This window comes from Gossypium hirsutum, chromosome D09 (assembly GCF_007990345.1).
Source record: "Gossypium hirsutum isolate 1008001.06 chromosome D09, Gossypium_hirsutum_v2.1, whole genome shotgun sequence".
In the NCBI taxonomy this organism is placed as follows: domain Eukaryota; kingdom Viridiplantae; phylum Streptophyta; class Magnoliopsida; order Malvales; family Malvaceae; genus Gossypium; species Gossypium hirsutum.
Window position 1 is genome coordinate 15979970 of NC_053445.1, and position 25033 is coordinate 16005002.

Consider the following 25033-nt stretch of genomic DNA (forward strand, 5'->3'; position numbering starts at 1 on the left):
CCAACCTAGTATAAACTATCTTAAGCACACTTTAACTGGAGGGAGTTCTGATCTGGGGGATCCGGTGCATTAGCGGCGGTATGAATCGGTACCCGCCCAACTCTTGCCGCAATCTTCTTATATAAAGCTGCCCCCTTGTCGAACTTGCCGCCTCGATATGAATGGCAAATTCGACAAATATAATTTGAAATTATTTGTTTCGAAAGAAACGCAAATAACTAAATTAGTTACACCATGTTCAGAAAATTATACAAAAGAAATTTATATCAAATATAATATGGAGAGGTGGAACACGAATTTCCCGAAAGGTCACCCATCATAGTACGTACTATCCCGCAAGCACGATTAACTACGGAGTTCTCTAAGGGATCCGGTGCATTACTGCTTGTATGATCACACTCCGTCAACTCTTACGCCAATCTGTTGATAATAAAGGCTACTCCTATCGTACTTGCGCCTCGAAATTTGAATGGAAATTGACCAAATAACGTTCGAATTATTTATTCGCAGATGCAAAAAATAACTAATTAGTTTACACCACGGTGAGAAAATTCTACTAGAACCAAAACATTATATGAAGTCAAATGGGAGGGGTGCAACATGAGGACTTCCCAGAGGTCACCAAATCTAGTACTACTCTCGCCCTAGCACGCTTAGCTACTCTCGCGCAAATCCGGCCAAATAAGTTTTAAATTATTTATTTCGCAAATGAAAATAACTAATTAGTTACACCACGGAGAAAACACAATGAAAAAACAACGTTCTAAAATAAAATGGGAGGGGCGAACATGAGGACTTCCCTGGAGGTCACCCAACCAGTACTAATCTAGCTAAGCACACTAACTGAGGAGTTTCTATGGATCGGTGCATTAGCTGGTATGTCGTACCCGTCAACTCTTGCGCAATTATTTAATAAAAACTGCCCCTTATCGCACTTGCGCCTCGAATTTGAATGCAAATTTGACCAAATAAATTTGAAATTATTTGTTTCGAAAAAACGCAAATAACTAATTGTTAACCAGTTAGAAATTAACTAAAAAAAACTTATATGAATAAAATTGGAGAGTGAACACAGGATTTCCGGAAGGTCACCCATCATAGTACTATATCCGCAAGCACGATAACTAGGAGTTCTAATGGGATCCGTGCATTACTGCTTGTATGATCACACCGTCAATCTTACGCAATCTGTTTATATAAAGGCTACTCCTATCGCACTTGCGCCTCGAATTTGAATGGAAATTGGACCAAATAACGTTCCGAATTATTATTTCGCAGAATGCAAATAACTAATTAGTTACACCAGGTGAGAAAATTCTACTAGAAAACATTATATGAAGTCAAATGGGAGGGGTGCAACATGAGGACTTCCAAGAGGTCACAATCCTAGTACTACTCTCGCCTAGCACGCTTAGCTACTCTCGCGCAAATTCGGCCAAATAATGTTTTAAATTATTTATTCGCAAAATGAAAATAACTAATTAGTTAACCACGTGCAGAAAACACAATGAAAAACAACTTTCTATGAATAAAATGGAGGGGCGCAACATGAGGACTTCCTGGAGGTCACCCAACCTAGTACTAATCTAGCCTAAGCACACTTAATTGAGGAGTTCTGATGGGATCCAGTGCATTAGCGCTGGTATGATCGTACCCGTCAACTCTTGCGCAATCTATTTATATAAAAACTGCCCCTTATCGCACTTGTGCCTCGAATTGAATGCAAATTGACCAAATAACATTTGAAATTATTTGTTTCGAAAAACGCAAATAACTAATTAGTTACACCATGTTTAGAAAATTTAACTAAAAAAAACTTTATATGAAATAAAATTGAGAGGTGCAACACGAGGATTTCCCGGAAGGTCACCCATCATAGTACTACTATCCCGCAAGCACGCTTAACTACGGAGTTCTGTGGGATCCTGTGCATTACTATTGGTATGATCGCACCCGTCAACTCTTACGCAATCTATTTGTATAAAGGCTGCCCCTATCGCACTTGCGCCTCGTATTTGAATGCAAATTCGACCAAATAACGTTCCAAATTTTTTATTTCGCAAACACAAATAACTAATTAGTTACACCACGTGTAGAAAATGCAACTAAAAATCAACTTTTATTTGAAATAAAATGGTAGGATGAAACAAGGACTTCCTAGGAGTTCACCAATATTATACTACTCTTACCCAAATACGCTTAGTTGTGGAGTTCTGATGGGATTTGGTACATTAGTGCTGGTATGATCGCACCCGTCAACTCTTGCGCAATTTATTTATATAAAGGCTGGCCATTATCGCACGTGCGCCTCGAATTTCACTGCACATTCGACAAAATAATGTTTCAAATTATTTATTTTGCAAAACGAAAATAACTAATATGTTACACCACGTGTAGAAATTGCAACTAAAAAAATTTATACGAAATAAAATTAGAAGGGTGCAACGCGAGGACTTCCTGAGAGGACATCCATCCTAATACTACTCTGGCCCAAGCACGCTTACTGCGAAGTTCTGATGGGATCCGGTGCATTAGAGCTGTATGATCGCACCCATCAACTCTTGCGTAATCTATATTATAAGGGCTGCCCCTTACCGCACTTGCGCCTCGAATTTGAATGCAAATTTGACCAAATAACGTTTCAGTTATATATTTCGCAAAATGAAAATAACTAATTAGTGTATAAAATGCAACTAAAAAAATTTATACAAAATAAAACGGGAGGGGTGCAACACGAGGTCTTCCTAGGAGGTCACCATCCTCGTACTACTATCTCACAAGCATGATTAACTTCGGAGTTCTAATGGGATCCGGTGCATTACTGCTGGTATGATCACACCCGTCAACTCTTATGCAATCTATTTATATAAAGGCTGCTTCTATCGCACTTGCGCCTCGAATTTGAATGCAAATTCGACAAAATAATGTTTGAAATTATTTATCTCGCAAAACGCAAATAACTAATTAGTTACACCACATTTAGAAAATTCTACTAAAAAAACCTTATATGAAGTAAAATAGGAGGGGTGCAACTCGAGGACTTCCTAGGAGTTCACAATTCCTAGTACTCCTCTCGCCCAAGCACGTTTAGCTACTCTTGCGCAAATTCGGCCAACTAACGTTTTAAATTATTTATTTCCCAAAATGAAAATAACTAATTAGTTACACCACGTGTAGAAAATGAAACGAAAAATAAATTTATATGAAATAAAATGGAATAGGTGCAAGACGAGGACTTCTGATAGAGGAATGCGCGTGTACCAAGATCGAGTCGTCAAGTCACGAGAAAGTCCTACGAGATCTATAAACAAATTAGCTGCAACGAAAATGGAAAACAGAGAACTAAACTTGTTAGATCAAGAAACCAAATCGAATAGAATAAGAATACTTGGGTGGCAAGAAATCTGGAAATTATGAATGAAAACGTTTCTTGATGCCTAAGAACGAAGTCGAATCAGATCTTGAAATTTGGAAAGGCTGAAACGTAACAAGAACAATTAATCCCATGTTAATCAATAAATCAACACAAGCAGAAATTAATAAAGAAGAACGAACAGCAAGAAGGATTTCACTACTCCCTTCAAACGGCTCTAATCTCCCTCCAATGAAGAAAAATGGCAAGAAAAAGGCTAAAGATGGCTCCCACAATCAAAACGATTGTTAAAACTCCTTCTAAAGAAAACTCAAGAGAAAATTCTTGGAGAACTCAATGAGAATTTTCACTCAACAAAAAAATTTGATTTCAATGTATTCTTCAAGTATAATCTGTCTAAGGGTGGCTGGCCAAGCTATACATATAGGCCTTCTAACTATTTTCCTAGTCCTAATAGGAAAACTAAAAAAATCTATTTTTTTTTCTTTAAAGGGGAAATTCAGCCAAGGACTTTAAATGGGCCTCTTGGACTGAATTTTTACATAGAAATTTATTCATAAAATCTAAAAATGAAAACTAAGTATTTAAAGAATTAAAACTTAACAAATAGGGCCACTTTGACAATATGGCCTGATTTTAAACTAAGTTTAATTTAAATTTCTTGATTGGGCTTGGAACATCTTATTGGGCCTTGTCTTCAAGAACTTGGGCTTGTAATCCGTTCTCTCCCGAAATTGGCTTGTTAATGCTCGTAATTGAGATCAAATGCGCCTTAGTTGCAAGATTCGGTTTCTTGGACCAAGATTTCCAAGATTTAAAATCTTGATTTTCTTGATTCTTGAAATCGAACAAAACAGCAAAATTGGACCAAGATTCAGTTTCTTGATTTTCTTGAAAACAAGAAAGTGAATCTTGATTTTCTTTTTCCTACGTATACGCATCCAAGGCCTTTGTGACTCATATCAACTTCCCTAGAGGTCACCCAACCTAGTACTACTCTCGCCCAAGCACGCTTAATTGAGGAGTTTTGATGGGATCCGGTGCATTAGCGCTGGTATGATCGTACCCGTCAACTCCTGCGCAATCTATTTATATAAGGCTGCCCCTTATCATACTTGCACCTTGAATTTGAATGCAAATTCGGCCAAATAACGTTTGAAATTATTTCTTTCCCAAAACGCAAATAACTAATTAGTTACACCACGTTTAGAAAATTTAACTAAAAAAATTTATATAAAATAAATTGAAGAGGTGCAACACGAGGACTTCCCAGAAGGTCACCCATAATAGTACTACTATCCTGCAAGCACGCTTAAGTACGGGGTTCTGACGGGAACCTATGCATTACTGCTGGTATGATCACACCCGTCAACTCTTACGTAATCTATTTATATAAAGGCTGCCCCTATCGCACTTGTGCCTCGAATTTGAATGCAAATTCGACCAAATAACATTTCTAATTTTTCATTTCGCAAAACACAAATAACTAATTAGTTACATCATGTGTAGAAATGCAACTAAAAATAAAGTTTATGTGAAATAAAATTGGAGAGGTGCAAAACGAAGACTTCGCAGAAGGTCACCCATCATAGTACTACTATCCCGCAAGCACGCTTAACTACAGAGTTCTACTGGGATCCTATGCTTTACTGCTTGTATTGTCACACCCGTCAACTCTTATGCAATCTATTCATATAAAGGCTGCTCCTTATCAAACTTTCGCCTCGAATTTGAATGCAAATTCGACCAAATAACGTTTGAAATTATTTATTTCGCAAATGCAATAACTAGTTAGTTACACCATGTTTCGAAAATTTAACTAAAAAAACATTTTATGAAATAAAATTGAAGAGGTGTAACAAGAGGACTTCCCGGAAGGTCACCCATCATAGTACTAGTATCCCGCAACAACGCTTAACTACGGGGTTATAATGGGATCCTATGCATTACTACTGGTATGATTATACCTGTCAACTCTTACGCAATCTATTTATATAAATGCTGCCCCCATCGCACTTGCGCCTCGAATTTGAATGCAAATTCGATCAAATAACATTTCAAATTATTTAATTCGCAAAATGCAAATAACTAATTAGTTACACCACGTTTAGAACTTTAACTAAATAAAACATTATATGAAGTAAAATGGGAGGGGTGCAACACGAGGACTTCCCTTGAGGTCACCAATCATAGTACTACTCTCGCCCAAGCACGCTTAGCTACTCTCGCGCAAATTCGGCCAAATAATATTTTAAATGATTTATTTCGCAAAATGAAAATAAGTAATTAGTTACACCACATGTAGAAAATGCAACGAAAAACAACTTTATATGAAATAAAACGGGAGGGGTGCAACAGGAGGACTTCCCTGGAGGTCTCCCAACCTAGTACTAATCTCGCCCAAGCACACTTAACTGCGGAGTTCTGATGGGATCCGGTGCATTAGTGCTGGTATGATCGTGCCCGTCAACTCTTGCGCAATCTATTTATATAAAGCCTGCCGCTTATCACACTTACGCCTCGAATATGAATGCAAATTCGACATAATAACGGTTGAAATTATTTATTTCAAAAAATGCAAATAACTAATTAGTTACACAATGTTTAGAAAATTTAATTAAAAAAAACTTTATATGAAATAAAATTAGAAAGGTGCAAAACGAGGATTTCCCAGAAGGTCACCCATCATAGTACTACTATCCCGCAAGCACGCTAAACTACAGAGTTCTGATGGGATTCTATGCATTAGTGCTGGTATTGTCACACCCGTCAACTCTTACGCAATCTATTTATATAAAGCTGCACCTTATCAGACTTTCGCCTCGAATTTGAATGCCAATTCGAGCAAATAACGTTTGAAATTATTTATTTCGCATAACGCAAATAACGAATTAGTTACACCACATTTAGAAACTTTAACTAAAAAAAACTTTTTATGGAAAAAATTTGAGAGGTGCAACCCGTGGTCTTCCCAGAAGGTCACCCATCATTATACTTCTATCCCACAAGCACGCTTAACTACGGAGTTCTGATGGATCTTGTGCATTACTACTGGTATGATCACACCTGTCAAATCTTACGCAATCTATTTATATAAAGGCTGCCCCTATTACACTTGTGCCTCAAATTTGAATGCAAATTCAACCAAATAACGTTTCAAATTATTTATTTCGCAAAATGAAAATAAGTAATTAGTTACACCACGCTTAGAAAATTCTACTAAAAAACATTATATGAAGTAAAATGGGAGGGTGCAACACGAGGACTTCCCTTGAGGTCACCAATCCAAGTACTACTCTCGCCCAAGCACGCTTAGCTACTCTCGCGCAAATTCGGCCAAATAATATTTTAAATTATTTATTTCGCAAAATGAAAATAAGTAATTAGTTACACCACATGTAGAAAATGCAACGAAAAACAACTTTATATGAAATAAACTGGGAGGGGTGCAACACGAGGACTTCCCTGGAGGTCTCCCAACCTAGTACTAACCTCGCCCAAGCACACTTAACTGCGGAGTTCTGATGGGATCCGGTGCATTAGTGCTGGTATGATCGTGCCCGTCAACTCTTGCGCAATCTATTTATATAAAGCCTGCCGCTTATCACACTTACGCCTCGAATATGAATGCAAATTCGACATAATAACGGTTGAAATTATTTATTTCAAAAAATGCAAATAACTAATTAGTTACACCACGTTTAGAAAATTTAATTAAAAAAAACTTTATATGAAATAAAATTAGAAAGGTGCAAACGAGGATTTCCCAGAAGGTCACCCATCATAGTACTACTATCCCGCAAGCACGCTAAACTACAGAGTTCTGATGGGATTCTATGCATTAGTGCTGGTATTGTCACACCCGTCAACTCTTACGCAATCTATTTATATAAAGCTGCCCCTTATCAGACTTTCGCCTCGAATTGAATGCCAATTCGAGCAAATAACGTTTGAAATTATTTATTTCGCATAACGCAAATAACGAATTAGTTACACCACATTTAGAACTTTAACTAAAAAAAACTTTTTATGGAAAAAAATTTGAGAGGTGCAACCCGAGGTCTTCCCAGAAGGTCACCCATCATTGTACTTCTATCCCACAAGCACGCTTAACTACGGAGTTCTGATGGGATCTTGTGCATTACTACTGGTATGATCACACCTGTCAAATCTTACGCAATCTATTTATATAAAGGCTGCCCTATTACACTTGTGCCTCAAATTTGAATGCAAATTCAACCAAATAACGTTTCAAATTATTTATTTCGCAAAATGAAAATAAGTAATTAGTTACACCACGCTTAGAAAATTCTACTAAAAAACATTATATGAAGTAAAATGGGAGGGGTGCAACACGAGGACTTCCCTTGAGGTCACCAATCCAAGTACTACTCTCGCCCAAGCACGCTTAGCTACTCTCGCGCAAATTCGGCCAAAGAATATTTTAAATTATTTATTTCGCAAAATGAAATAAGTAATTAGTTACACCACATGTAGAAAATGCAACGAAAAACAACTTTATATGAAATAAAACGGGAGGGGTGCAACACGAGGACTTCCCTGGAGGTCTCCCAACCTAGTACTAACCTCGCCCAAGCACACTTAACTGCGGAGTTCTGATGGGATCCGGTGCATTAGTGCTGGTATGATCGTGCCCGTCAACTCTTGCGCAATCTATTTATATAAAGCCTGCCGCTTATCACACTTACGCCTCGAATATGAATGCAAATTCGACATAATAACGGTTGAAATTATTTATTTCAAAAAATGCAAATAACTAATTAGTTACACCACGTTTAGAAAATTTAATTAAAAAAAACTTTATATGAAATAAAATTAGAAAGGTGCAAAACGAGGATTTCCAGAAGGTCACCCATCATAGTACTACTATCCACAAGCACGCTAAACTACAGAGTTCTGATGGGATTCTATGCATTAGTGCTGGTATTGTCACACCCGTCAACTCTTACGCAATCTATTTATATAAAAGCTGCCCCTTATCAGACTTTCGCCTCGAATTTGAATGCCAATTCGAGCAAATAACGTTTGAAATTATTTATTTCGCATAACGCAAATAACGAATTAGTTACACCACATTTAGAACTTTAACTAAAAAAACTTTTTATGAAAAAAAATTTGAGAGGTGAAACCCGAGGTCTTCCCAGAAGGTCACCCATCATTGTACTTCTATCCCACAAGCACGCTTAACTACGGAGTTCTGATGGGATCCTGTGCATTACTACTGGTATGATCACACCTGTCAAATCTTACGCAATCTATTTATATAAAGGCTGCCCCTATTACACTTGTGCCTCAAATTTGAATGCAAATTCAACCAAATAACGTTTCAAATTATTTATTTCGCAAATGAAAATAAGTAATTAGTTACACCACGCTTAGAAAATTCTACTAAAAAAACATTATATGAAGTAAAATGGGAGGGGTGCAACACGAGGACTTCCCTTGAGGTCACCAATCCAAGTACTACTCTCGCCCAAGCACGCTTAGCTACTCTCGCGCAAATTCGGCCAAATAATATTTTATATTATTTATTTCGCAAAATGAAAATAAGTAATTAGTTACACCACATGTAGAAAATGCAACGAAAAACAACTTTATATGAAATAAAACGGGAGGGGTGCAACACGAGGACTTCCCTGGAGGTCTCCCAACCTAGTACAAATCTCTCCCAAGCACACTTAACTGCGGAGTTCTGATGGGATCCGGTGCATTAGCGCTGGCATGATCGTGCCCGTCAACTCTTGCGCAATCTATTTATATAAAGGCTACCCCTTATCGCACTTGCGCCTCGAATATGAATGCAAATCCGACATAATAACAGTTGAAATTATTTATTTCGGAAAATGCAAATAACTAATTAGTTACACCACGTTTAGAAATTTTAATTAAAAAAACTTTATATGAATAAAATTAGGAAGGTGAAAAATGGGACTTCCTAGAAGGTCACCCATCATAGTACTACTATCCCGCAAGCACGCTAAACTACAGAGTTCTAATGGGATCCTATGCATTACTGCTGGTATTGTCACAGCCGTCAACTCTTACGGAATCTATTTATATAAAAGCTGCCCATTATCACACTTTCGTCTCGAATTTGAATGCAAATTCGACCAAATAACGTTTGAAATTATTTATTTCGCAAAACGCAAATAACTAATTAGTTACACCACATTTAGAAACTTTAACTAAAAAAACTTTTTATGAAATAAAATTTGAGAGGGGCAACCCGAGGTTTTCCCGGAAGGTCACCCATCATAGTACTTCTATCCCACAAGCACGCTTAACTACGGAGTTCTGATGGGATCTTGTGCATTACTACTGGTATGATCACACCTGCCAAATCTTACGTAATCTATTTATATAAAGGCCGCCTCCTATTGCACTTGCGCCTCAAATTTGAATGCAAATTCAACCAAATAACGTTTTAAATTATTTATTTCGCAAAATGCAAATAAGTAATTAGTTACACCATGTTAGAAAATTCTACTAAAAAACATTATATGAAGTAAAATGGGAGGGGTGCAACACGAGGACTTCCCAGGAGGTCACCAATCATAGTACTACTCTCGCCAAGCACGCTTAGCTACTCTCGCGCAAATTCGGCCAAATCATATTTTAAGTTATTTATTTCGCAAAATGAAAATAAGTAATTAGTTACACCACATGTAGAAAATGCAACGAAAAACAACTTTATATGAAATAAAACGGGAGTGGTGCAACACGAGGACTTCCCTGGAGGTCTCGCAACCTAGTACTAATCCTTCCCAAGCACACTTAACTGCGGAGTTCTGATGGGATCCGGTGCATTATCGCTGGTATGATTGTGCCCGTCAATTCTTGCGCAATCTGTTTATATAAAGGCTACCCCTTATCGCACTTGCGCCTCGAATATGAATGCAAATTCGACATAATAACGGTTGAAATTATTTATTTCGAAAAACGCAAATAACTATTTAGTTACACCACGTTTAGAAAATTTAATTTAAAAAAAACTTTATATAAAATAAAATTAGAAAGGTACAAAACGAGGATGTCCTAGAAGGTCACCCATAATAGTACTACTATCATGCAAGCATGCTAAACTTCAGAGTTCTGATGGGATCCTATGCATTACTGCTGGTATTGTCACACCCGTCAACTCTTACGCAGTCTATTTATATAAAGGCTGCCCCTTATCACACTTTCGCCTCGAATTTGAATGCAAATTCGACCAAATAACGTTTGAAATTATTTATTTCGCAAAACGCAAATAACTAATTAGTTACACCACATTTAGAAACTTTAACTAAAAAAACTTCTTAAGAAATAAAATTTGAGAGGTGCAAAACGAGGACTTCCCGAAAGGTCACCCATCATAGTACTACTATCTCACAAGCACGCTTAACTACGGAGTTCTAATGGGATCTTGTGCATTACTACAGGTATGATCACACCTATCAAATCTTACGCAATCTATTTATATACAGGCTGCCCCCAATTACACTTGTGCCTCAAATTTGAATGCAAATTCAACCAAATAACGTTTCAAATTATTTATTTCGCAAAATGCAAATAAGTAATTAGTTACACCACGTTTAGAAAATTCTACTAAAAAAACATTATATGAAGTAAAATGGGAGGGGTGCAACACGAGGACTTCCCTTGAGGTCACCAATCCAAGTACCACTCTCGCCCAAGCACGCTTAGCTACTCTCGCGCAATCCGGCCAAATAATATTTTAAATTATTTATTGCGCAAAATGAAAATAAGTAATTAGTTACACCACATGTAGACAATACAACGAAAAACAACTTTATATGAAATAAAACGGGAGGGGTGCAACAGGAGGACTTCCCTGGAGGTCTCCCAACTTAGTACAAATCTCGCCCAACCACACTTAACTGCGGAGTTCTGATGGGATCCGGTGCATTAGTGCTGGTATGATCGTAGCCGTCAACTCTTGCGCAATCTATTTACATAAAGGCTGCCCTTATCGCACTTGTCCCTCGAATATGAATGAAAATCCGACATAATAACAGTTGAAATTATTAATTTCGAAAAACACAAATAACTAATTAGTTACACCACGTTTAGAAAATTTAATTAAAAAAAACTTTATATGAAATAAAATTAGGAAGGTGAAAAATGAGGACTTCCCAGAAGGTCACCCATCATAGTACTACTTTCCCGCAAGCACGCTAAACTACAGAGTTCTAATGGGATCCTATGCATACTGCTGGTATTGTCACAGCCGTCAACTCTTACGGAATCTATTTATATAAAAGCTGCCCCTTATCACACTTTCGCCTCGAATTTGAATGCAAATTCGACCAAATAACGTTTGAAATTATTTATTTCGCAAAACGCAAATGACTAATTAGTTACACCACATTTAGAAACTTTAACTAAAAAAACTTTTTAAGAAATAAAATTTGAGAGGGGCAACCCGAGGTTTTCCCGGAAGGTCACCCATCATAGTACTTCTATCCCACAAGCACGCTTAACTACGGAGTTCTGATGGGATCTTGTGCATTACTACTGGTATGATCACACCTGTCAAATCTTACGCAATCTATTTATATAAAGGCTGCCCCCTATTGCACTTGCGCCTCAAATTTGAATGCAAATTCAACCAAATAACGTTTCAAATTATTTATTTCGCAAAATGCAAATAAGTAATTAGTTACACCACGTTTAGAAAATACTACTAAAAAAACATTATATGAAGTAAAATGGGAGGGGTGCAACACGAGGACTTCCCAAGAGGTCACCAATCATAGTACTACTCTCGCCCAAGCACGCTTAGCTACTCTCGCACAAATTCGGCGAAATAATATTTTAAATTTTTATTTCGCAAAATGAAAATAAGTAATTAGTTACACCACATGTAGAAAATGCAACGAAGAACAACTTTATATGAAATAAAACGGGAGGGGTGCAACACGAGGACTTCCCAGGAGGTCACCAATCATAGTACTACTCTCGCCCAAGCACGCTTAGCTACTCTCGCACAAATTCGGCCAAATAATATTTTAAATTATTTATTTCGTAAAATGAAAATAAGTAATTAGTTACACCACATGTAGAAAATGCAACGAAGAACAACTTTATATGAAATAAAACGGGAGGGGTGCAACACGAGGACTTCCGTGGAGGTCTCCCAACCTAGTACTAATCTCGCCCAAGCACACTTAACTGCGGAGTTCTGATGGACTCCGGTGCATTAGCGCTGGTATGATCGTGCCGTCAAATCTTGCGCAATCGAATTATATAAAGGCTGCCCTTATCGTACTTGCGCCTCGAATATGAATGCAAATCTGACATAATAACAGGTGAAATTATTTATTTCGAAAAACGCAAATAACTAATTAGTTACGCCACGTTTAGAAAATTTAATTAAAAAAACTTTATATGAAATAAAATTAGAAAGGTGAAGAACGAGGACTTCCCAGAAGATCACCCATCATAGTACTACTATCCCGCAAGCACGCTAAACTACAGAGGTCTGATAGGATCCTATGCATTACTGCTAGTATTGTCACACCCGTCAACTCTTACGCAATCTATTTATATAAAAGCTGCCCTTATCACACTTTCGCCTCAAATTTGAATGCAAATTCGACCAAATAACGTTTCAAATTATTTATGTCGCAAAACGCAAATAACTAATTAGTTACAGCAAATTTAGAAACTTTAACTAAAAAAACTTTTTATGAAATAAATTTGAGAGGTGCAACACGAGGACTTCCCGGAAGGTCACCCATCATAGTACTACTATCCCACAAGCACGCTTAATTACGGAGTTCTGATGGGATCTTGTGCATTACTACTGGTATGATAACACCTGTCAAATCTTACGCAATCAATTTATATAAAGGCTGCCCCCTATTACACTTGTGCCTCAAATTTGAATGCAAATTCAACCAAATAACGTTTCAAATTATTTATTTCGCAAAATGCGAATAAGTAATTAGTTACACCACGTTTAGAAAATTCTACTAAAAAAAACATTATATGAAGTAAAATGGGAGGGGTGCAACACGAGGACTTCCCTTGAGGTCACCAATCCAAGTACTACTCTCGCCCAAGCACGCTTAGCTACTCTCGCGCAAATTCGGCCAAATAATATTTAAATTATTTATTTCGCAAAATCAAAATAAGTAATTAGTTACACCACATGTAGAAAATGCAACGAAAAACAACTTTATATGAAATAAAATGGGAGGGGTGCAACACGAGGACTTCCTGGAGGTCTCCCAACCTAGTACAAATCTCGCCCAAGCACACTTAACTGCGGAGTTCTGATGGAATCCGGTGCATTAGCGCTGGTATGATCGTGCCCGTCAACTCTTGCGCAATCTATTTATATAAAGGCTGCCCCTTATCGCACTTGCGCCTCGAATATGAATTCAAATCTAACATAATAACAGGTGAAATTATTTATTTCGAAAAACGCAAATAACTATAGAGTACTACTATCCTGCAAGCACGCTAAACTACAGAGTTCTGATGGGATCCTATGCATTACTGCTGGTATTGTCACACCCGTCAACTCTTACGCAATCTATTTATATAAAAGCTACCCCTTATCACACTTTTGCCTCGAATTTGAATGCAAATTCGACCAAATAACGTTTGAAATTATTTATTTCGCAAAACGCAAATAACTAATTAGTTACACCACATTTAGAAACTTCAACTAAAAAAAACTTTTTATGAAATACAATTGAGAGGTGCGACCCAAGGTTTTCTCGGAAGGTCACCCTTCATAGTACTACTACCCCACAAGCACGCCTAACTACGGAGTTCTAATGGGATCTTGTGCATTACTACTGGTATGATCACACCTGTCAAATCTTACGCACTCTATTTATATAAAGGCTGCCCCTATTGCACTTGCGCCTCAAATTTGAATGCAAATTCAACCAAGTAACATTTCAAATTATTTATTTCGCAAAATGCAAATAAGTAATTAGTTACACCACATTTAGAAAATTCTACTAAAAAAACATTATATGAAGTAAAATGGGAGGGGTGCAACACGAGGACTTCCCAAGAGGTCACCAATCATAGTACTACTCTCGCCCAAGCACGCTTAGCTACTCTCGCGCAAATTCGGCCAAATAATATTTTAAATTATTTATTTCGCAAAATGAAAATAAGTAATTAGTTACACCATATGTAGAAAATGCAACAAAAACAACTTTATATGAAATAAAAAGGGAGGGGTGCAACACGAGGACTTCCCTGGAGGTCTCCCAACCAAGTACTAATCTCACCCAAGCACACTTAACTGCGGAGTTCTGATGGGATCCGGTGCATTAGCGCTGGTATGATCGTGCCCGTCAACTCTTGCGCAATCTATTTATATAAAGCCTGCAGCTTATCACACTTGTGCCTCGAATATGAATGCAAATTCGACATAATAACGATTGAAATTATTTATTTCAAAAAATGCAAATAACTAATTAGTTACACCACGTTTAGAAAATTTAATTAAAAAAAACTTTATATGAAATAAAACTAGAAAGGTGCAAAACGAGGACTTCCCCGAAGGTCACCCATCATAGTACTACTATCCCGCAAGCACGCTAAACTACAGAGTTCTGATGGGATCCTATGCATCAGTGCTGGTATTGTCACACCCGTCAACTCTCACGCAATCTATTTATATAAAAGCTGCCCCTTATCAGACTTCGCCTCGAATTTGAATGCAAATTCGAACAAATAACATTTGAAATTATTTATTTCGCATAACGCAAATAACGAATTAGTTACACCACAGTTAGAAACTTTAACTAAAAAAAACTTTTTATGAAATAAAATTTGAGAGGTGCAACCCGAGGTCTTCCCAGAAGGTCACCTATCATTGTACTGCTATCCCACAAGCACGCTTAACTACGGAGTTCTGATGTGATCTTGCGCATTACTGCTGGGATGATCACAACTGTCAAATCTTACGCAATCTATTTATATAAAGGCTGCCCCCTATTGCATTTGCGCCTCAAATTTGAATGCAAATTCAACCAAATAATGTTTCAAATTATTTATTTCGCAAAATGCAAATAAGTAATTAGTTACACCACTTTTTGAAAATTCTACTAAAAAAACATTATATGAAGTAAAATGGGAGAGGTGCAACACGAGGACTTCCCAGGAGGTCACCAATCCAAGTACTACTCTCGCCCAAGCACGCTTAGCTACTCTCGCGCAAATTCGGCCAAATAATATTTTAAATTATTTATTTCGCTAAATGAAAATAAGTAATTAGTTACACCACATGTAGAAAATGCAACGAAAAACAACTTTATATGAAATAAAACGGGAGGGGTGCAACACGAGGACTTCCCTGGAGGTCTCCCAACCTAGTACTAATCTCGCCCAAGCACACTTAACTGCGGAGTTCTGATGGGATCCGGTGCATTAGCGCTGGTATGATCGTGCCCGTCAACTCTTGCGCAATCTATTTATATAAAGGCTGCCGCTTATCGCACTTGCGCCTCGAATATGAATGCAAATTCAACATCATAACGGTTGAAATTATTTATTTCGAAAAACGCAAATAACTAATTAGTTACACCATGTTTAGATAATTTAATTTAAAAAACTTTATATGAAATAAAATTAGAAAGGTGCAAAACGAGGACTTCCCAGAAGGTCACCCATCATAGTACTACTATCCCGCAAGCACGCTAAACTACAGAATCCTGATGGGATCCTATGCATTAGTGCTGGTATTGTCACACCCGTCAACTCTTACGCGATCTATTTATATGAAAGCTGCCCCTTATCATACTTTCGCCTCGAATTTGAATGCAAATTCGACCAAATAACGTTTGAAATTATTTATTTCGCATAACGCAAATAACGAATTAGTTACACCACATTTAGAAACTTTAACTAAAAAAAACTTTTTATGGAAAAAAATTTGAGAGGTGCAACCCGAGGTCTTCCCAGAAGGTCACCCATCATTGTACTTCAAATTATTTATTTCGCAAAATGCAAATAAGTAATTAGTTACACAACTTTTTGAAAATTCTACTAAAAAAAACATTATATGAAGTAAAATGGGAGGGGTGCAACACGAGGACTTCCCAGGAGGTCACCAATCCAAGTACTACTCTCGCCCAAGCACGCTTAGCTACTCTCGCGCAAATTCGGCCAAATAATATTTTAAATTATTTATTTCGCTAAATGAAAATAAGTAATTAGTTACACCACATGTAGAAAATGCAACGAAAACAACTTTATATGAAATAAAACGGGAGGGGTGCAACACGAGGACTTCCCTGGAGGTCTCCCAACCTAGTACTAATCTCGCCCAAGCACACTTAACTGCGGAGTTCTGATGGGATCCGGTGCATTAGCGCTGGTATGATCGTGCCCGTCAACTCTTGCGCAATCTATTTATATAAAGGCTGCCGCTTATCGCACTTGCGCCTCGAATATGAATGCAAATTCAACATAATAACGGTTGAAATTATTTATTTCGAAAAACGCAAATAACTAATTAGTTACACCATGTTAGATAATTTAATTTAAAAACTTTATATGAAATAAAATTAGAAAGGTGCAAAACGAGGACTTCCCAGAAGGTCACCCATCATAGTACTACTATCCCGCAAGCACGCTAAACTACAGAATTCTGATGGATCCTATGCATTAGTGCTGGTATTGTCACACCCGTCAACTCTTACGCGATCTATTTATATAAAAGCTGCCCCTTATCATACTTTCGCCTCGAATTTGAATGTAAATTCGACCAAATAACGTTTGAAATTATTTATTTCGCATAACGCAAATAACGAATTAGTTACACCACATTTAGAAACTTTAACTAAAAAAACTTTTTATGAAATAAAATTTTAGAGGTGCAACCCGAGGTCTTCCCAGAAGGTCACCTATCATAATACTATTTATATAAACCCTACCTCCTATCGCACTTGTGCCTTGAATTTGAATGCAAATTCGTCCAAATAATGTTTCAAATTATTTATTTCGCAAAATGAAAATAACTAATTAACTAAACCACATTTAGAAAATTCTAGTAAAAAACATTATATAAAGTAAAATGGGAGGGGTGCAACACGAGGACTTCCCAGGAGGCCACCAATCCTAGTACTACTCTCGCCCAAGCACGCTTAACTACTCTAGTGCAAATTCGGCCAAATAATGTTTTAAATTATTTATTTCGTAAAATGAAAATAAGTAATTAGTTACACCACGTGTAGAAAATGCAACGGAAAAAAAAGTTTATATGAAATAAAACAGGAGGGGTGCTATACGAGGACTTCCCTGGAGGTCACCCAACCTAGTACTAATCTCGCCCAAGTACACTTAACTGCGGAGTTCTGATGGGATCCGGTACATTAGCGCTGGTATGATCGAGCCCATCAACTCTTGCGCAATCTATTAATATAAAGGCTACCCTTTATCACACTTGCGGCTCGAATTTGAATGCAAATTCGACCAAATAACGCAAAACGCAAATAACTAATTAGTTACACCACGTTTAGAAAAATCAACTAAAAAACTTTATATGAAATAAAATGGAGGGGTGCAACACGAGGCGTTTACAGGAGGTCAGCCGTCCTAGTACGACTCTTGCCCAAGCATGCTTAACTGTGGAGTTTTGATATGATCCGGTACATTAGTGTTGGTATGGTCGCACCCATTAACTCTTGCGCAATTTATTTATATAAAGGCTGCTATTTATCGCACTTGCGCGAATTTGAATGCAAATTCGACCAAATAAAGCAAAACGCAAATTACTAATTAGTTTCACCACCTGTAGAAAATTCAACTAAAAAAAACTTTATATGAAATAAAATTGGAAGGTTGCAACACGAGGACCTCCCAAGAAGGTCACCCATCCTTGTACTACTATCTCACAAGCACGCTTAACTACGGAGTTCTGATGGGATCCTGTGCATTACTGCTGGTATGATCACACATGTCAACTCTTACACAATCTATTTATATAAAGGCTGCCCCTATCGTACTTGCGTCTCGAATTTGAATGCAAATTCGACCAAATAACGTTTGAAATTATTTATTTCGCAAAACGCAAATAACTAATTAGTTACACCACGTTTAGAAACCTTAACTAAAAAAGACATTTTATGAAATAAAATTGGAGAGCTGCAACACGAGGACTTCCCGAAAGGTAACCCATCATAGTGCTACTATCCCGCAAGCACGCTTAACTACGGAGTTCTGATGGGATCCTGTGTATTACTACTGGTATGATCACACCCGTCACCTCTTACGCTATCTATTTATATAAAGGCTACCTCCTATCGCACTTTCGCCTCGAATTTGAATGCAAATTTGATCAAATAACGTTGCAAATTATTTATATCGCAAAATACAAATAACTAATTAGTTACACCACGTTTAGAAATTTCTACTAAAAAACATTATATGAAGTATAATGGGAGGGGTGGAAGACGAGGACTTCCCAGGAGGTCACCAATCCAAGTACTACTCTCGCCTAAGCATGCTTAGTTACTCTCGCGCAAATTCGGCCAAATAATGTTTTCAATTAATTATTGCTTAAAATGAAAAAAGTAATTAATTACACCACGTGTAGAAAATGCAACGGGAGGGGTGCAACACGAGGACTTCCCTGGAGGTCACCCAACCTAGTACTAATATTGCCCAAGCACACTTAACTGCGTAGTTTTGATGGGATCCAGTGCATTAGCGCTGGTATGATCGTACCCGTCAACTCTTGCGCAATCTATTTATATAAAAGCTGCCCCTTATATGAAATAAAATTAATTAGTTACACCACGTGTAGAAAATCTTGCGCAATCTATTATATGATCGTACCCGTCAACTCTTGCGCAATCTAGGTCTTCCCAGAAGGTCACCCATCATAATACTACTATCCCTGATGGGATCTTGTGCATTACTACTGGTATGATCACACCTGTCAAATCTTACGCAATCTATTTATATAAAGGCTGCCCCCTATTGCACATGCGCCTCAAATTTGAATGCAAATTCAACCAAATAACGTTTCAAATTATTTATTTCGCAAAATGAAAATAAGTAATTAGTTACACCACGTTTAGAAAATTGTACTAAAAAACATTACATGAAGTAAAATGGGAGGGGTGCAACACGAGGACTTCCCAGGAGGTCGCCAATCCAAGTACTACTCTTGCCCAAGCACGCTTAGCTACTCTCGCGCAAATTCGGCCAAATAACCTTTTAAATTATTTATTTCGCAAAATGAAAATAACTAATTAGTTACACCACGTGTAGAAAATGCAACGAAAAACAAATTTATATGAAATAAAACGGGAGGGGTGCAAGACGAGGACTTCTGATAGAGGATGCGCGCGTACCAAGATCGACTCTTCAAGTCACGGGAAATTCCTACGAGATCTATAAACAAATTGGCTGCAACGAAAATGGAAAACAAAGAACTAAACTTGTCAGATCAAGAAACCCAAATCGAATAGAATAAGAAATACTTGGGTGGTAAGAAATCTTGAAATTATGAATGAAGAACGTTTCTTGATGCCTAGGAACGAAGTCGAATCAGATCTTGAAGTTTGGAAAGGCTGAAACGTAACAAGAACAATTAATCCCATGTTAATCAATAAATCTACACAAGGAGAAATTAATAAAGAAGAACGAACAGCAAGAAAGATTTCACTACTCCCTTCAACGCCTCTAATCTCCCCTCCAAAGAGGAACAATGGCAAGAAAAAGGCTAAAGATGACTCACACAATGAAAAAGATTGTTAAAACTCCTTCTAAAGAAACTCAAGAGAAAATTCTTGGAGAACTCAAAGAGAATTTTCACTCAACAAAACAAATCTGATTTCAATGTATTCTTCAAGTATAATCTGTCTAAGGGTGGTTGGCCAAGCTATACATGTAGGCCTTCTAACTATTTTCCTAGTCCTACTAGGAAAACTAAAAAAAAATCTATTTTTTTTCCTTAACTAAAAAAACATTATATGAAGTAAAACGGGAGGGGTGCAACAAGAGGACTTCCTAGGAGGTCACCAATCCAAGTACTACTCTCGCGCAAATTCGGGCAAATAATATTTTAAATTATTTATTTCCCAAAATGAAAATAAGCAATTAGTTACACCACATGTAGAAAATGCAACAAAAAACAACTTTATATGAAAAAAAACGGGAGGGGTGCAACACGAGGACTTCCCTGGAGGTCTCCCAACCTAGTACTAACCTCGCCCAAGCACACTTAACTGCGGAGTTCTGATGGGATCCGGTGCATTAGCGCTGGTATGATCGTGCCCGTCAACTCTTGCGCAATCTATTATATAAAGGCTACCCCTTATCGCACTTGCGCCTCGAATATGGATGCATATTCGACATAATAACGGTTGAAATTATTTATTTCGAAAAACGCAAATAACTAATTAGTTACACCATGTTTAGAAAATTTAATTAAAAAAATTTTATATGAAATAAAATTAGAAAGGTGCAAAACGATGACTTCCCAGAAGGTCACCCATCATAGTACTACTTTCCCGCAAGCACGCTAAACTACAGAGTTCTGATGGGATCCTATGCATTACTGCTGGTATTGTCACACCTGTCAAATCTTACGCAATCTATTTATATAAAGGCTGCCCCCTATTGCACTTGCGCCTCAAATTTAAATGCAAATTCAACCAAATAACGTTTCAAATTATTTATTTCGCAAATGCAAATAAGTAATTAGTTAAACCACATTTAGAAAATTCTACTAAAAAGAACATTATATGAAGTAAAATGGGAGGGGTGCAACACGAGGACTTCCCAGGAGGTCACCAATCCAAGTACTACTCTCGACGAAGAACGCTTAGCTACTCTCGCGTAAATTCGGCCAAATAATATTTAAATTATTTATTTGCAAAATGAAAATAAGTAATTAGTTACACCACGTTTAGAAATTCTACTAAAAAATTATACAAAGTAAAATGGGAGGGGTGCAACACGAGGACTTCCAAGAGGTCACCAATCCAAGTACTACTCTCGGCGAAGAACGCTTAGCTACTCTCGCGCAAATTCGGCCAAATAATATTTTAAATTATTTATTTCGCAAAATGAAAATAAGTAATTAGTTACACCACATGTAGAAAATGCAACGAAAAACAACTTTATATGAAATAAAACGGGAGGGGTGCAACACGAGCACTTCCCTCGAAGTCTCCCAACCTAGTACTAATCTCGCCAAGCACACTTAACTGCGGAGTTCTGATGGGATCTGGTGCATTAGCACTTGTATAATCGTGCCCCTCAACTCTTGCACAATCTGTTTATATAAAGGCTGCCCCTTATCGCACTTGCGCTTCGAATATGAATGCAAATTCGACATAATAACGGTTGAAATTATTTATTTCGAAAAATGCAAATAACTAATTAGTTACACCACGTTTAGAAAATTTAACTAAAAAAAACATTTTATGAAATAAAATTGAAGATGTGCAACACGAGGACTTCCCGGAAGGTCACCCATCATAGTGCTACTATCTCGCAACCACGCTTAACTACGGGGTTCTGATGGGATCCTATGCATTACTGCTGGTATGATCACACCCGTCAACTCTTACGCAGTCTATTTATATAAAGGCTGCGCCTATCGCACTTGCGCCTCGAATTTGAATGCAAATTCGACCAAATAACATTTCAAATTATTTATTTCGTAAAATGAAAATAACTAATTAGTTACACCACGTTGAGAAACTTTAACTAAAAAAACATTATATGAAGTAAAATGGGAGGGGTGCAACAAGAGGACTTCCCAGGAGGTCACCAATCCAAGTACTACTCTCGCCCAAGCACGCTTAGCTACTCTCGCGCAAATTCGAGCAAATAATATTTTAAATTATTTATTTCCCAAAATGAAAGTAAGTAATTACTTACACCACATGTAGAAAATGCAACGAAAAACAACTTTATATGAAATAAAACGGGAGGGGTGCAACACGAGGACTTCCCTGGAGGTCTCCCAACCTAGTACTAACCTCGCCCAAGCACACTTAACTGCGGAGTTCTGATGGGATCCGGTGCATTAGCGCTGGTATGATCGTGCCCGTCAACTCTTGCGTAATCTATTTATATAAAGGCTACCCCTTATCGCACTTGCGCCTCGAATATGAATGCATATTCGACATAATAACGGTTGAAATTATTTATTTCGAAAAACGCAAATAACTAATTAGTTACACCACGTTTAGAAAATTTAATTTAAAAAACTTATATAAATAAAATTAGAAAGGTGTAAAACGAGGACGTCCCAGAAGGTCACCATCATAGTACTACTATCCCGCAAGCATGCTAAACTACAGGTTCTAATGGATCCTATGCATTACTGCTGATATTGTCACACCCGTCAACTCTTATGCAATCTATTTATATAAAGGCTGCCCCTTATCACACTTTCGCCTCGAATTTGAATGCAAATTCGACCAAATAACGTTTGAAATTATTTATTTCGCAAAACGCAAATAACAAATTAGTTACACCACATTTAGAAACTTTAACTAAAAAAACTTTTTATGAAATAAAATTGGAGAGGTGCAACCCGAGGTTTCCGGAAGGTCACCATCATAGTACTGCTATCCATAAGCACGCTTAACTACGGAGTTCTGATGGATCTTGTGCATTACTACTGGTATGATCACACCTGTCAAATCTTACGCAATCTATTTATATAAGGCTACCCCTTATCGCACTTGCGCCTCGAATATGAATGCATATTCGACATAATAACGGTTGAAATTATTTATTTCGAAAAACGCAAATAACTAATTAGTTACACCACGTTTAGAAAATTTAATTAAAAAAATTATATGAAATAAAATTAGAAAGGTGCAAAACGATGACTTCCCAGAAGGTCACCCATCATGGTACTACTTTCCCGCAAGCACGCTAAACTATAGAGTTCTGATGGGATCCTATACATTACAGCTGGTATTGTCACACCCGTCAACTCTTACGCAATCTATTATATAAAGGTTGCCCCTTATCACACTTTCGCCTCGAATTTGAATGCAAATTCCACCAAATAACGTTTGCAATTATTTATTTCGCAAAATAACTAATTAGTTACACCACATTTAGAAACTTTAACTAAAAAAAACTTTTTATGAAATAAAATTGGAGAGGTGCAACCCGAGGTCTTCCCGGAAGGTCACCCGTCATAGTACTGCTATCCCACAAGCACTCTTAACTACGGAGTTCTGATGGATCTTGTGCATTACTACTGGTATGATCACACCTGTCAAATCTTACGCAATCTATTTATATAAAGGCTGCCCCCTATTGCACTTGCGCCTCAAATTTGAATGCAAATTCAACCCAAATAACGTTTCAAATTATTTATTTCGCAAAATGCAAATAAGTAATTAGTTACACCACGTTTAGAAAATTCTACTAAAAAATTATACAAAGTAAAATGGGAGGGGTGCAACACGAGGACTTCCCAAGAGGTCACCAATCCAAGTACTACTCTCGGCGAAGAACGCTTAGCTACTCTCGCGCAAATTCGGCCAAATAATATTTAAATTATTTATTTCGCAAAATGAAAATAAGTAATTAGTTACACCACATGTAGAAAATGCAACGAAAAACAACTTTATATGAAATAAACGGGAGGGGTGCAACACGAGGACTTCCCTGGAGGTCTCCCAACCTAGTACTAACCTCGTGCAAGCACACTTAACTGCGGAGTTCTGCTGGGATCCGGTGCATAGCGCTGGTATGATCGTGCCCGTCAACTCTTGCGCAATCTATTTATATAAAGGCTACCCTTATCCCACTTGCGCTCGAATATGAATGCATATTCGACATAATAACGTTGAAATTATTATTTCGAAAAACGCAAATAACTAATTAGTTACACCACGTTTAGAAAATGTAATTAAAAAAACTTATATGAAATAAAATTAGAAAGGTGAAAAAGATGACTCCTAGAAGGTCACCCATCATAGTACTACTTCCCGCAAGCACGCTAAACTACAGAGTTCTGATGGATCTATGCATTACTGCTGGTATTGTCACACCCGTCAACTCTTACGCAATCTATTTATATAAGGCTGCCCCTATCGCACTTGCACTCGAATTTGAATGCAAATTCGACCAAATAACATTTCAAATTATTTATTTCGCAAAATGCAAATAATAATTAGTTACAGCACGTAGAGAAACTTTAACTAAAAAAAAATTATATGAAGTAAAATGGGAGGGGTGCAACACGAGGACTTCCTAGGAGGTCGCCAATCCAAGTACTACTTGCGCAAATTCGGGCAAATAATATTTTAAAGTATTTATTTCCCAAAATGAAAATAAGTAATTAGTTACACCACATGTAGAAAATGCAACGAAAAACAACTTTATATGAAATAAAACGGGAGGGGTGCAACACGAGGACTTCCCTGGAGGTCTCCCAACCTGGTACTAACTCGCCCAAGCACACTTAACTGCGGAGTTCTGATGGGATCCGGTGCATTAGCGCTGGTATGATCGTGCCCATCAACTCTGCGCAATCTATTTATATAAAGGCTACCCCTTATCGCACTTGCGCCTCGAACATGAATGCATATTCGACATAATAACGGTTGAAATTATTTATTTCGAAAACGCAAATAAATATAGTTACACCACGTTTAAAATTTAATAAAAAAATTA

General features: G+C 37.3%; 10 non-coding genes and 25 pseudogenes across 10 annotated transcripts; all 35 read right to left on the minus strand.

Moving 5' to 3' along the window:
* Positions 1-1538: 1538 nt before the first annotated feature.
* LOC121221963 (uncharacterized) lies at positions 1539-1656 on the minus strand (annotated as a pseudogene).
* Positions 1657-1837: 181 nt separating this feature from the next.
* Positions 1838-1955, minus strand: LOC121221316 (uncharacterized; annotated as a pseudogene).
* A 481-nt stretch (positions 1956-2436) lies between these two features.
* LOC121221227 (uncharacterized) lies at positions 2437-2553 on the minus strand (annotated as a pseudogene).
* Positions 2554-2723: 170 nt separating this feature from the next.
* On the minus strand, positions 2724-2841 carry LOC121221876 (uncharacterized; annotated as a pseudogene).
* Positions 2842-5719: 2878 nt separating this feature from the next.
* On the minus strand, positions 5720-5838 carry LOC121221620 (5S ribosomal RNA). The gene has a single exon (XR_005919007.1). It is a non-coding gene; the product is annotated as a 5S ribosomal RNA (ribosomal RNA).
* Positions 5839-6022: 184 nt separating this feature from the next.
* LOC121221355 (uncharacterized) lies at positions 6023-6141 on the minus strand (annotated as a pseudogene).
* A 675-nt stretch (positions 6142-6816) lies between these two features.
* On the minus strand, positions 6817-6935 carry LOC121221994 (5S ribosomal RNA). The gene has a single exon (XR_005919153.1). It is a non-coding gene; the product is annotated as a 5S ribosomal RNA (ribosomal RNA).
* Positions 6936-7418: 483 nt separating this feature from the next.
* LOC121221964 (uncharacterized) lies at positions 7419-7537 on the minus strand (annotated as a pseudogene).
* Positions 7538-7911: 374 nt separating this feature from the next.
* Positions 7912-8030, minus strand: LOC121221206 (5S ribosomal RNA). The gene has a single exon (XR_005918733.1). It is a non-coding gene; the product is annotated as a 5S ribosomal RNA (ribosomal RNA).
* A 483-nt stretch (positions 8031-8513) lies between these two features.
* LOC121221968 (uncharacterized) lies at positions 8514-8632 on the minus strand (annotated as a pseudogene).
* Positions 8633-9008: 376 nt separating this feature from the next.
* Positions 9009-9127, minus strand: LOC121221746 (uncharacterized; annotated as a pseudogene).
* Positions 9128-9610: 483 nt separating this feature from the next.
* LOC121221999 (uncharacterized) lies at positions 9611-9729 on the minus strand (annotated as a pseudogene).
* A 375-nt stretch (positions 9730-10104) lies between these two features.
* Positions 10105-10223, minus strand: LOC121221948 (uncharacterized; annotated as a pseudogene).
* A 487-nt stretch (positions 10224-10710) lies between these two features.
* Positions 10711-10829, minus strand: LOC121221929 (uncharacterized; annotated as a pseudogene).
* Positions 10830-11206: 377 nt separating this feature from the next.
* LOC121221804 (uncharacterized) lies at positions 11207-11325 on the minus strand (annotated as a pseudogene).
* A 484-nt stretch (positions 11326-11809) lies between these two features.
* Positions 11810-11928, minus strand: LOC121221201 (uncharacterized; annotated as a pseudogene).
* Positions 11929-12500: 572 nt separating this feature from the next.
* LOC121221802 (uncharacterized) lies at positions 12501-12619 on the minus strand (annotated as a pseudogene).
* Positions 12620-13100: 481 nt separating this feature from the next.
* Positions 13101-13219, minus strand: LOC121221210 (uncharacterized; annotated as a pseudogene).
* Positions 13220-13597: 378 nt separating this feature from the next.
* On the minus strand, positions 13598-13715 carry LOC121221755 (uncharacterized; annotated as a pseudogene).
* Positions 13716-14103: 388 nt separating this feature from the next.
* LOC121221347 (uncharacterized) lies at positions 14104-14222 on the minus strand (annotated as a pseudogene).
* A 376-nt stretch (positions 14223-14598) lies between these two features.
* LOC121221598 (5S ribosomal RNA) lies at positions 14599-14717 on the minus strand. Its single transcript, XR_005918985.1, has one exon. It is a non-coding gene; the product is annotated as a 5S ribosomal RNA (ribosomal RNA).
* Positions 14718-14901: 184 nt separating this feature from the next.
* Positions 14902-15020, minus strand: LOC121221301 (uncharacterized; annotated as a pseudogene).
* A 680-nt stretch (positions 15021-15700) lies between these two features.
* On the minus strand, positions 15701-15819 carry LOC121221384 (5S ribosomal RNA). Its single transcript, XR_005918776.1, has one exon. It is a non-coding gene; the product is annotated as a 5S ribosomal RNA (ribosomal RNA).
* Positions 15820-16640: 821 nt separating this feature from the next.
* Positions 16641-16759, minus strand: LOC121221386 (5S ribosomal RNA). Its single transcript, XR_005918778.1, has one exon. It is a non-coding gene; the product is annotated as a 5S ribosomal RNA (ribosomal RNA).
* Positions 16760-17646: 887 nt separating this feature from the next.
* On the minus strand, positions 17647-17765 carry LOC121221725 (5S ribosomal RNA). The gene has a single exon (XR_005919112.1). It is a non-coding gene; the product is annotated as a 5S ribosomal RNA (ribosomal RNA).
* A 162-nt stretch (positions 17766-17927) lies between these two features.
* LOC121221261 (uncharacterized) lies at positions 17928-18046 on the minus strand (annotated as a pseudogene).
* A 162-nt stretch (positions 18047-18208) lies between these two features.
* LOC121221283 (uncharacterized) lies at positions 18209-18328 on the minus strand (annotated as a pseudogene).
* A 183-nt stretch (positions 18329-18511) lies between these two features.
* Positions 18512-18630, minus strand: LOC121221296 (uncharacterized; annotated as a pseudogene).
* Positions 18631-18979: 349 nt separating this feature from the next.
* LOC121221845 (uncharacterized) lies at positions 18980-19098 on the minus strand (annotated as a pseudogene).
* Positions 19099-20536: 1438 nt separating this feature from the next.
* On the minus strand, positions 20537-20655 carry LOC121221329 (5S ribosomal RNA). Its single transcript, XR_005918745.1, has one exon. It is a non-coding gene; the product is annotated as a 5S ribosomal RNA (ribosomal RNA).
* A 182-nt stretch (positions 20656-20837) lies between these two features.
* LOC121221300 (uncharacterized) lies at positions 20838-20956 on the minus strand (annotated as a pseudogene).
* A 565-nt stretch (positions 20957-21521) lies between these two features.
* Positions 21522-21639, minus strand: LOC121221887 (uncharacterized; annotated as a pseudogene).
* Positions 21640-22319: 680 nt separating this feature from the next.
* Positions 22320-22438, minus strand: LOC121221340 (5S ribosomal RNA). Its single transcript, XR_005918748.1, has one exon. It is a non-coding gene; the product is annotated as a 5S ribosomal RNA (ribosomal RNA).
* Positions 22439-24000: 1562 nt separating this feature from the next.
* On the minus strand, positions 24001-24118 carry LOC121221851 (uncharacterized; annotated as a pseudogene).
* Positions 24119-24758: 640 nt separating this feature from the next.
* Positions 24759-24876, minus strand: LOC121221671 (5S ribosomal RNA). Its single transcript, XR_005919058.1, has one exon. It is a non-coding gene; the product is annotated as a 5S ribosomal RNA (ribosomal RNA).
* Positions 24877-25033: the final 157 nt, after the last annotated feature.